The following is a 7,500-nucleotide window of genomic DNA, read 5'->3' as shown; positions in this document are numbered from 1 at the left end:
GTCGCCGGCATCGGCGTCGAAAGAAGCCGAGCCAAAAAAAGTTAAAGTACAAACGTGCAAGCATACTAACCTAACCCTAGGTAAGGCATGTCAGAGCGAAAGACAGTAATTTCGAATGAGCCATGAAAGAGCGGTGCGGGGCCGGTCGGAGCGCACCCTTTTCTCGGTGGCTGGCGGGCGAGAGAGTGCTGCGTCGCCGGCATCGGCGTCGAAAGAAGCCGAGCCGAAAAAAGTTAAAGTACAAAGTGCAAGCATACTAACCTAACCCTAGGTAAGGCATGTCAGAGCGAAAGACAGTAATTTCGAATGAGCCAAGAAAGAGCGGTGCGGGGCCGGTCGGAGCGCACCCTTTTCTCGGTGGCTGGCGGGCGAGAGAGTGCTGCGTCGCCGGCATCGGCGTCGAAAGAAGCCGAGCCGAAAAAAGTTAAAGTACAAACGTGCAAGCATACTAACCTAACCCTAGGTAAGGCATGTCAGAGCGAAAGACAGTAAACTCGAATGAGCCATGAAAGAGCGGTGCGGGGCCGGTCGGAGCGCACCCTTTTCTCGGTGGCTGGCGGGCGAGAGAGTGCTGCGTCGCCGGCATCGGCGTCGAAAGAAGCCGAGCCGAAAAAAGTTAAAGTACAAACGTGCAAGCATACTAACCTAACCCTAGGTAAGGCATGTCAGAGCGAAAGACAGTAATTTCGAATGAGCCATGAAAGAGCGGTGCGGGGCCGGTCGGAGCGCACCCTTTTCTCGGTGGCTGGCGGGCGAGAGAGTGCTGCGTCGCCGGCATCGGCGTCGAAAGAAGCCGAGCCGAAAAAAGTTAAAGTACAAACGTGCAAGCATACTAACCTAACCCTAGGTAAGGCATGTCAGAGCGAAAGACAGTAATTTCGAATGAGCCAAGAAAGAGCGGTGCGGGGCCGGTCGGAGCGCACCCTTTTCTCGGTGGCTGGCGGGCGAGAGAGTGCTGCGTCGCCGGCATCGGCGTCGAAAGAAGCCGAGCCGAAAAAAGTTAAAGTACAAACGTGCAAGCATACTAACCTAACCCTAGGTAAGGCATGTCAGAGCGAAAGACAGTAATTTCGAATGAGCCAAGAAAGAGCGGTGCGGGGCCGGTCGGAGCGCACCCTTTTCTCGGTGGCTGGCGGGCGAGAGAGTGCTGCGTCGCCGGCATCGGCGTCGAAAGAAGCCGAGCCGAAAAAAGTTAATGTACAAACGTGCAAGCATACTAACCTAACCCTAGGTAAGGCATGTCAGAGCGAAAGACAGTAAACTCGAATGAGCCATGAAAGAGCGGTGCGGGGCCGGTCGGAGCGCACCCTTTTCTCGGTGGCTGGCGGGCGAGAGAGTGCTGCGTCGCCGGCATCGGCGTCGAAAGAAGCCGAGCCGAAAAAAGTTAAAGTACAAACGTGCAAGCATACTAACCTAACCCTAGGTAAGGCATGTCAGAGCGAAAGACAGTAATTTCGAATGAGCCAAGAAAGAGCGGTGCGGGGCCGGTCGGAGCGCACCCTTTTCTAGGTGGCTGGCGGGCGAGAGAGTGCTGCGTCGCCGGCATCGGCGTCGAAAGAAGCCGAGCCAAAAAAAGTTAAAGTACAAACGTGCAAGCATACTAACCTAACCCTAGGTAAGGCATGTCAGAGCGAAAGACAGTAATTTCGAATGAGCCAAGAAAGAGCGGTGCGGGGCCGGTCGGAGCGCACCCTTTTCTCGGTGGCTGGCGGGCGAGAGAGTGCTGCGTCGCCGGCATCGGCGTCGAAAGAAGCCGAGCCGAAAAAAGTTAATGTACAAACGTGCAAGCATACTAACCTAACCCTAGGTAAGGCATGTCAGAGCGAAAGACAGTAAACTCGAATGAGCCATGAAAGAGCGGTGCGGGGCCGGTCGGAGCGCACCCTTTTCTCGGTGGCTGGCGGGCGAGAGAGTGCTGCGTCGCCGGCATCGGCGTCGAAAGAAGCCGAGCCGAAAAAAGTTAAAGTACAAACGTGCAAGCATACTAACCTAACCCTAGGTAAGGCATGTCAGAGCGAAAGACAGTAATTTCGAATGAGCCATGAAAGAGCGGTGCGGGGCCGGTCGGAGCGCACCCTTTTCTCGGTGGCTGGCGGGCGAGAGAGTGCTGCGTCGCCGGCATCGGCGTCGAAAGAAGCCGAGCCGAAAAAAGTTAAAGTACAAACGTGCAAGCATACTAACCTAACCCTAGGTAAGGCATGTCAGAGCGAAAGACAGTAAACTCGAATGAGCCATGAAAGAGCGGTGCGGGGCCGGTCGGAGCGCACCCTTTTCTCGGTGGCTGGCGGGCGAGAGAGTGCTGCGTCGCCGGCATCGGCGTCGAAAGAAGCCGAGCCGAAAAAAGTTAAAGTACAAACGTGCAAGCATACTAACCTAACCCTAGGTAAGGCATGTCAGAGCGAAAGACAGTAATTTCGAATGAGCCAAGAAAGAGCGGTGCGGGGCCGGTCGGAGCGCACCCTTTTCTCGGTGGCTGGCGGGCGAGAGAGTGCTGCGTCGCCGGCATCGGCGTCGAAAGAAGCCGAGCCGAAAAAAGTTAAAGTACAAACGTGCAAGCATACTAACCTAACCCTAGGTAAGGCATGTCAGAGCGAAAGACAGTAAACTCGAATGAGCCATGAAAGAGCGGTGCGGGGCCGGTCGGAGCGCACCCTTTTCTCGGTGGCTGGCGGGCGAGAGAGTGCTGCGTCGCCGGCATCGGCGTCGAAAGAAGCCGAGCCGAAAAAAGTTAAAGTACAAACGTGCAAGCATACTAACCTAACCCTAGGTAAGGCATGTCAGAGCGAAAGACAGTAATTTCGAATGAGCCATGAAAGAGCGGTGCGGGGCCGGTCGGAGCGCACCCTTTTCTCGGTGGCTGGCGGGCGAGAGAGTGCTGCGTCGCCGGCATCGGCGTCGAAAGAAGCCGAGCCAAAAAAAGTTAAAGTACAAACGTGCAAGCATACTAACCTAACCCTAGGTAAGGCATGTCAGAGCGAAAGACAGTAAACTCGAATGAGCCATGAAAGAGCGGTGCGGGGCCGGTCGGAGCGCACCCTTTTCTCGGTGGCTGGCGGGCGAGAGAGTGCTGCGTCGCCGGCATCGGCGTCGAAAGAAGCCGAGCCAAAAAAAGTTAAAGTACAAACGTGCAAGCATACTAACCTAACCCTAGGTAAGGCATGTCAGAGCGAAAGACAGTAATTTCGAATGAGCCAAGAAAGAGCGGTGCGGGGCCGGTCGGAGCGCACCCTTTTCTAGGTGGCTGGCGGGCGAGAGAGTGCTGCGTCGCCGGCATCGGCGTCGAAAGAAGCCGAGCCAAAAAAAGTTAAAGTACAAACGTGCAAGCATACTAACCTAACCCTAGGTAAGGCATGTCAGAGCGAAAGACAGTAATTTCGAATGAGCCATGAAAGAGCGGTGCGGGGCCGGTCGGAGCGCACCCTTTTCTCGGTGGCTGGCGGGCGAGAGAGTGCTGCGTCGCCGGCATCGGCGTCGAAAGAAGCCGAGCCGAAAAAAGTTAAAGTACAAACGTGCAAGCATACTAACCTAACCCTAGGTAAGGCATGTCAGAGCGAAAGACAGTAATTTCGAATGAGCCAAGAAAGAGCGGTGCGGGGCCGGTCGGAGCGCACCCTTTTCTCGGTGGCTGGCGGGCGAGAGAGTGCTGCGTCGCCGGCATCGGCGTCGAAAGAAGCCGAGCCGAAAAAAGTTAAAGTACAAACGTGCAAGCATACTAACCTAACCCTAGGTAAGGCATGTCAGAGCGAAAGACAGTAAACTCGAATGAGCCATGAAAGAGCGGTGCGGGGCCGGTCGGAGCGCACCCTTTTCTCGGTGGCTGGCGGGCGAGAGAGTGCTGCGTCGCCGGCATCGGCGTCGAAAGAAGCCGAGCCGAAAAAAGTTAAAGTACAAACGTGCAAGCATACTAACCTAACCCTAGGTAAGGCATGTCAGAGCGAAAGACAGTAATTTCGAATGAGCCATGAAAGAGCGGTGCGGGGCCGGTCGGAGCGCACCCTTTTCTCGGTGGCTGGCGGGCGAGAGAGTGCTGCGTCGCCGGCATCGGCGTCGAAAGAAGCCGAGCCGAAAAAAGTTAAAGTACAAACGTGCAAGCATACTAACCTAACCCTAGGTAAGGCATGTCAGAGCGAAAGACAGTAATTTCGAATGAGCCATGAAAGAGCGGTGCGGGGCCGGTCGGAGCGCACCCTTTTCTCGGTGGCTGGCGGGCGAGAGAGTGCTGCGTCGCCGGCATCGGCGTCGAAAGAAGCCGAGCCGAAAAAAGTTAAAGTACAAACGTGCAAGCATACTAACCTAACCCTAGGTAAGGCATGTCAGAGCGAAAGACAGTAATTTCGAATGAGCCAAGAAAGAGCGGTGCGGGGCCGGTCGGAGCGCACCCTTTTCTCGGTGGCTGGCGGGCGAGAGAGTGCTGCGTCGCCGGCATCGGCGTCGAAAGAAGCCGAGCCGAAAAAAGTTAAAGTACAAACGTGCAAGCATACTAACCTAACCCTAGGTAAGGCATGTCAGAGCGAAAGACAGTAATTTCGAATGAGCCAAGAAAGAGCGGTGCGGGGCCGGTCGGAGCGCACCCTTTTCTCGGTGGCTGGCGGGCGAGAGAGTGCTGCGTCGCCGGCATCGGCGTCGAAAGAAGCCGAGCCGAAAAAAGTTAAAGTACAAACGTGCAAGCATACTAACCTAACCCTAGGTAAGGCATGTCAGAGCGAAAGACAGTAAACTCGAATGAGCCATGAAAGAGCGGTGCGGGGCCGGTCGGAGCGCACCCTTTTCTCGGTGGCTGGCGGGCGAGAGAGTGCTGCGTCGCCGGCATCGGCGTCGAAAGAAGCCGAGCCGAAAAAAGTTAAAGTACAAACGTGCAAGCATACTAACCTAACCCTAGGTAAGGCATGTCAGAGCGAAAGACAGTAATTTCGAATGAGCCATGAAAGAGCGGTGCGGGGCCGGTCGGAGCGCACCCTTTTCTCGGTGGCTGGCGGGCGAGAGAGTGCTGCGTCGCCGGCATCGGCGTCGAAAGAAGCCGAGCCAAAAAAAGTTAAAGTACAAACGTGCAAGCATACTAACCTAACCCTAGGTAAGGCATGTCAGAGCGAAAGACAGTAAACTCGAATGAGCCATGAAAGAGCGGTGCGGGGCCGGTCGGAGCGCACCCTTTTCTCGGTGGCTGGCGGGCGAGAGAGTGCTGCGTCGCCGGCATCGGCGTCGAAAGAAGCCGAGCCAAAAAAAGTTAAAGTACAAACGTGCAAGCATACTAACCTAACCCTAGGTAAGGCATGTCAGAGCGAAAGACAGTAATTTCGAATGAGCCAAGAAAGAGCGGTGCGGGGCCGGTCGGAGCGCACCCTTTTCTAGGTGGCTGGCGGGCGAGAGAGTGCTGCGTCGCCGGCATCGGCGTCGAAAGAAGCCGAGCCAAAAAAAGTTAAAGTACAAACGTGCAAGCATACTAACCTAACCCTAGGTAAGGCATGTCAGAGCGAAAGACAGTAATTTCGAATGAGCCATGAAAGAGCGGTGCGGGGCCGGTCGGAGCGCACCCTTTTCTCGGTGGCTGGCGGGCGAGAGAGTGCTGCGTCGCCGGCATCGGCGTCGAAAGAAGCCGAGCCGAAAAAAGTTAAAGTACAAACGTGCAAGCATACTAACCTAACCCTAGGTAAGGCATGTCAGAGCGAAAGACAGTAATTTCGAATGAGCCAAGAAAGAGCGGTGCGGGGCCGGTCGGAGCGCACCCTTTTCTCGGTGGCTGGCGGGCGAGAGAGTGCTGCGTCGCCGGCATCGGCGTCGAAAGAAGCCGAGCCGAAAAAAGTTAAAGTACAAACGTGCAAGCATACTAACCTAACCCTAGGTAAGGCATGTCAGAGCGAAAGACAGTAAACTCGAATGAGCCATGAAAGAGCGGTGCGGGGCCGGTCGGAGCGCACCCTTTTCTCGGTGGCTGGCGGGCGAGAGAGTGCTGCGTCGCCGGCATCGGCGTCGAAAGAAGCCGAGCCGAAAAAAGTTAAAGTACAAACGTGCAAGCATACTAACCTAACCCTAGGTAAGGCATGTCAGAGCGAAAGACAGTAATTTCGAATGAGCCATGAAAGAGCGGTGCGGGGCCGGTCGGAGCGCACCCTTTTCTCGGTGGCTGGCGGGCGAGAGAGTGCTGCGTCGCCGGCATCGGCGTCGAAAGAAGCCGAGCCGAAAAAAGTTAAAGTACAAACGCGATGCTAATGAGCGAGCCGTTGTCTCGACTAATATGTAGGGGGCGTTCGATCGAGCGTCTGGCTTGAGCGCTTGTCGGCCTAGCAGAACGGTCGCATTGTTATGCCCGGGTTTTAGGCACCGCTGCAGGCGGCCGGCAGAGCTCTTGTTTGTGCGAAACTGAATGGATCGAGCCCGAGAGAGGGCGAGCAAAGAAAAAACGCAAATCGCTCCGCCTGGCACTGCCGGCGAGAGCGTGGACGTCGCGGCCAGCGACTGTCGAAGCCGAGTACGGCCGCAGGCGATCGCCTCGGTCTTAAACGAATGCGACGAGCACGCGCCGGGCGGCCCAGCAAGGGCCGAGCGCAGCTGTCGCAGCTATCTGGTTGATCCTGCCAGTAGTGATATGCTTGTCTCAAAGATTAAGCCATGCAGGTGCAAGTACGAGTTCTCGTAAAGCGAAACTGCGAATGGCTCATTAAATCAGTCTTGGTTTATTTGGTCTCGTAAGCGAAGTGGATAACTGTGGTAATTCTAGAGCTAATACATGCATTAAGCGCCGACTTCGGGAGGCGCGCTTTTATCAGATCAAAACCGACCGGGTTCGTCCTGTGACGTTTGATGACTCTGGATAACCACGCGGATCGTACGGTCTCTGCACCGACGACGTATCATTCAAGTGTCTGCCCTATCAACTGTCGAAGGTACGCTACGTGCCTACCTTTGTGATAACGGGTAACGGGGAATCAGGGTTCGATTCCGGAGAGGGAGCCTGAGAAACGGCTACCACATCCAAGGAAGGCAGCAGGCGCGCAAATTACCCATTCCCGACACGGGGAGGTAGTGACGAAAAATAACAATACAGGACTCTAACGAGGCCCTGTAATTGGAATGAGTACATCCTAAAACTCTTAACGAGTATCCATTGGAGGGCAAGTCTGGTGCCAGCAGCCGCGGTAATTCCAGCTCCAACAGTGTATGCTAAAGTTGTTGCGGTTGAAAAGCTCGTAGTTGGATTTTGGGCGAGCGCCGCCGGTCCGTCGCAAGGCGTGTCACTGGTTGCGTTCGCCTCACCTTCGGTTCTCCGTCGGTGCTCTTGACTGAGTGTCGGCGGTGGCCGATAAGTTTACTTTGAAAAAATTAGAGTGTTCAAAGCAGGCTGTTCGCCTGCATAGTGTTGTATGGAATAATGGAATAGGACCTCGGTTCTATTTTGTTGGTTTTCGGAGCACGAGGTAATGATTAAGAGGGACAGACGGGGGCGTCCGTACTCTGCCGTTAGAGGTGAAATTCTTGGATCGGCGGAAGACGAACTACTGCGAA

General features: G+C 55.3%; 1 non-coding gene across 1 annotated transcript in view; it reads left to right on the top strand.

Annotated features, from left to right (window-relative positions):
• The first annotated feature begins 6,556 nt into the window (after window positions 1-6,556).
• The window catches only part of LOC144419620 (small subunit ribosomal RNA), a 1,810-nt gene continuing 866 nt past the window's right edge, over window positions 6,557-7,500 (top strand). The window contains exon 1 of the ribosomal RNA XR_013474177.1: window positions 6,557-7,500. This exon is cut by the window's right edge and continues 866 nt beyond it. This is a non-coding gene — a ribosomal RNA (small subunit ribosomal RNA).

The sequence above is a fragment of the Styela clava genome, unplaced genomic scaffold (assembly GCF_964204865.1).
Source record: "Styela clava unplaced genomic scaffold, kaStyClav1.hap1.2 HAP1_SCAFFOLD_41, whole genome shotgun sequence".
NCBI classification, from domain to species: domain Eukaryota; kingdom Metazoa; phylum Chordata; class Ascidiacea; order Stolidobranchia; family Styelidae; genus Styela; species Styela clava.
The sequence above is the reverse complement of the archived record's forward strand: the minus strand, read 5'-3'. Positions and strand labels throughout refer to the sequence as shown.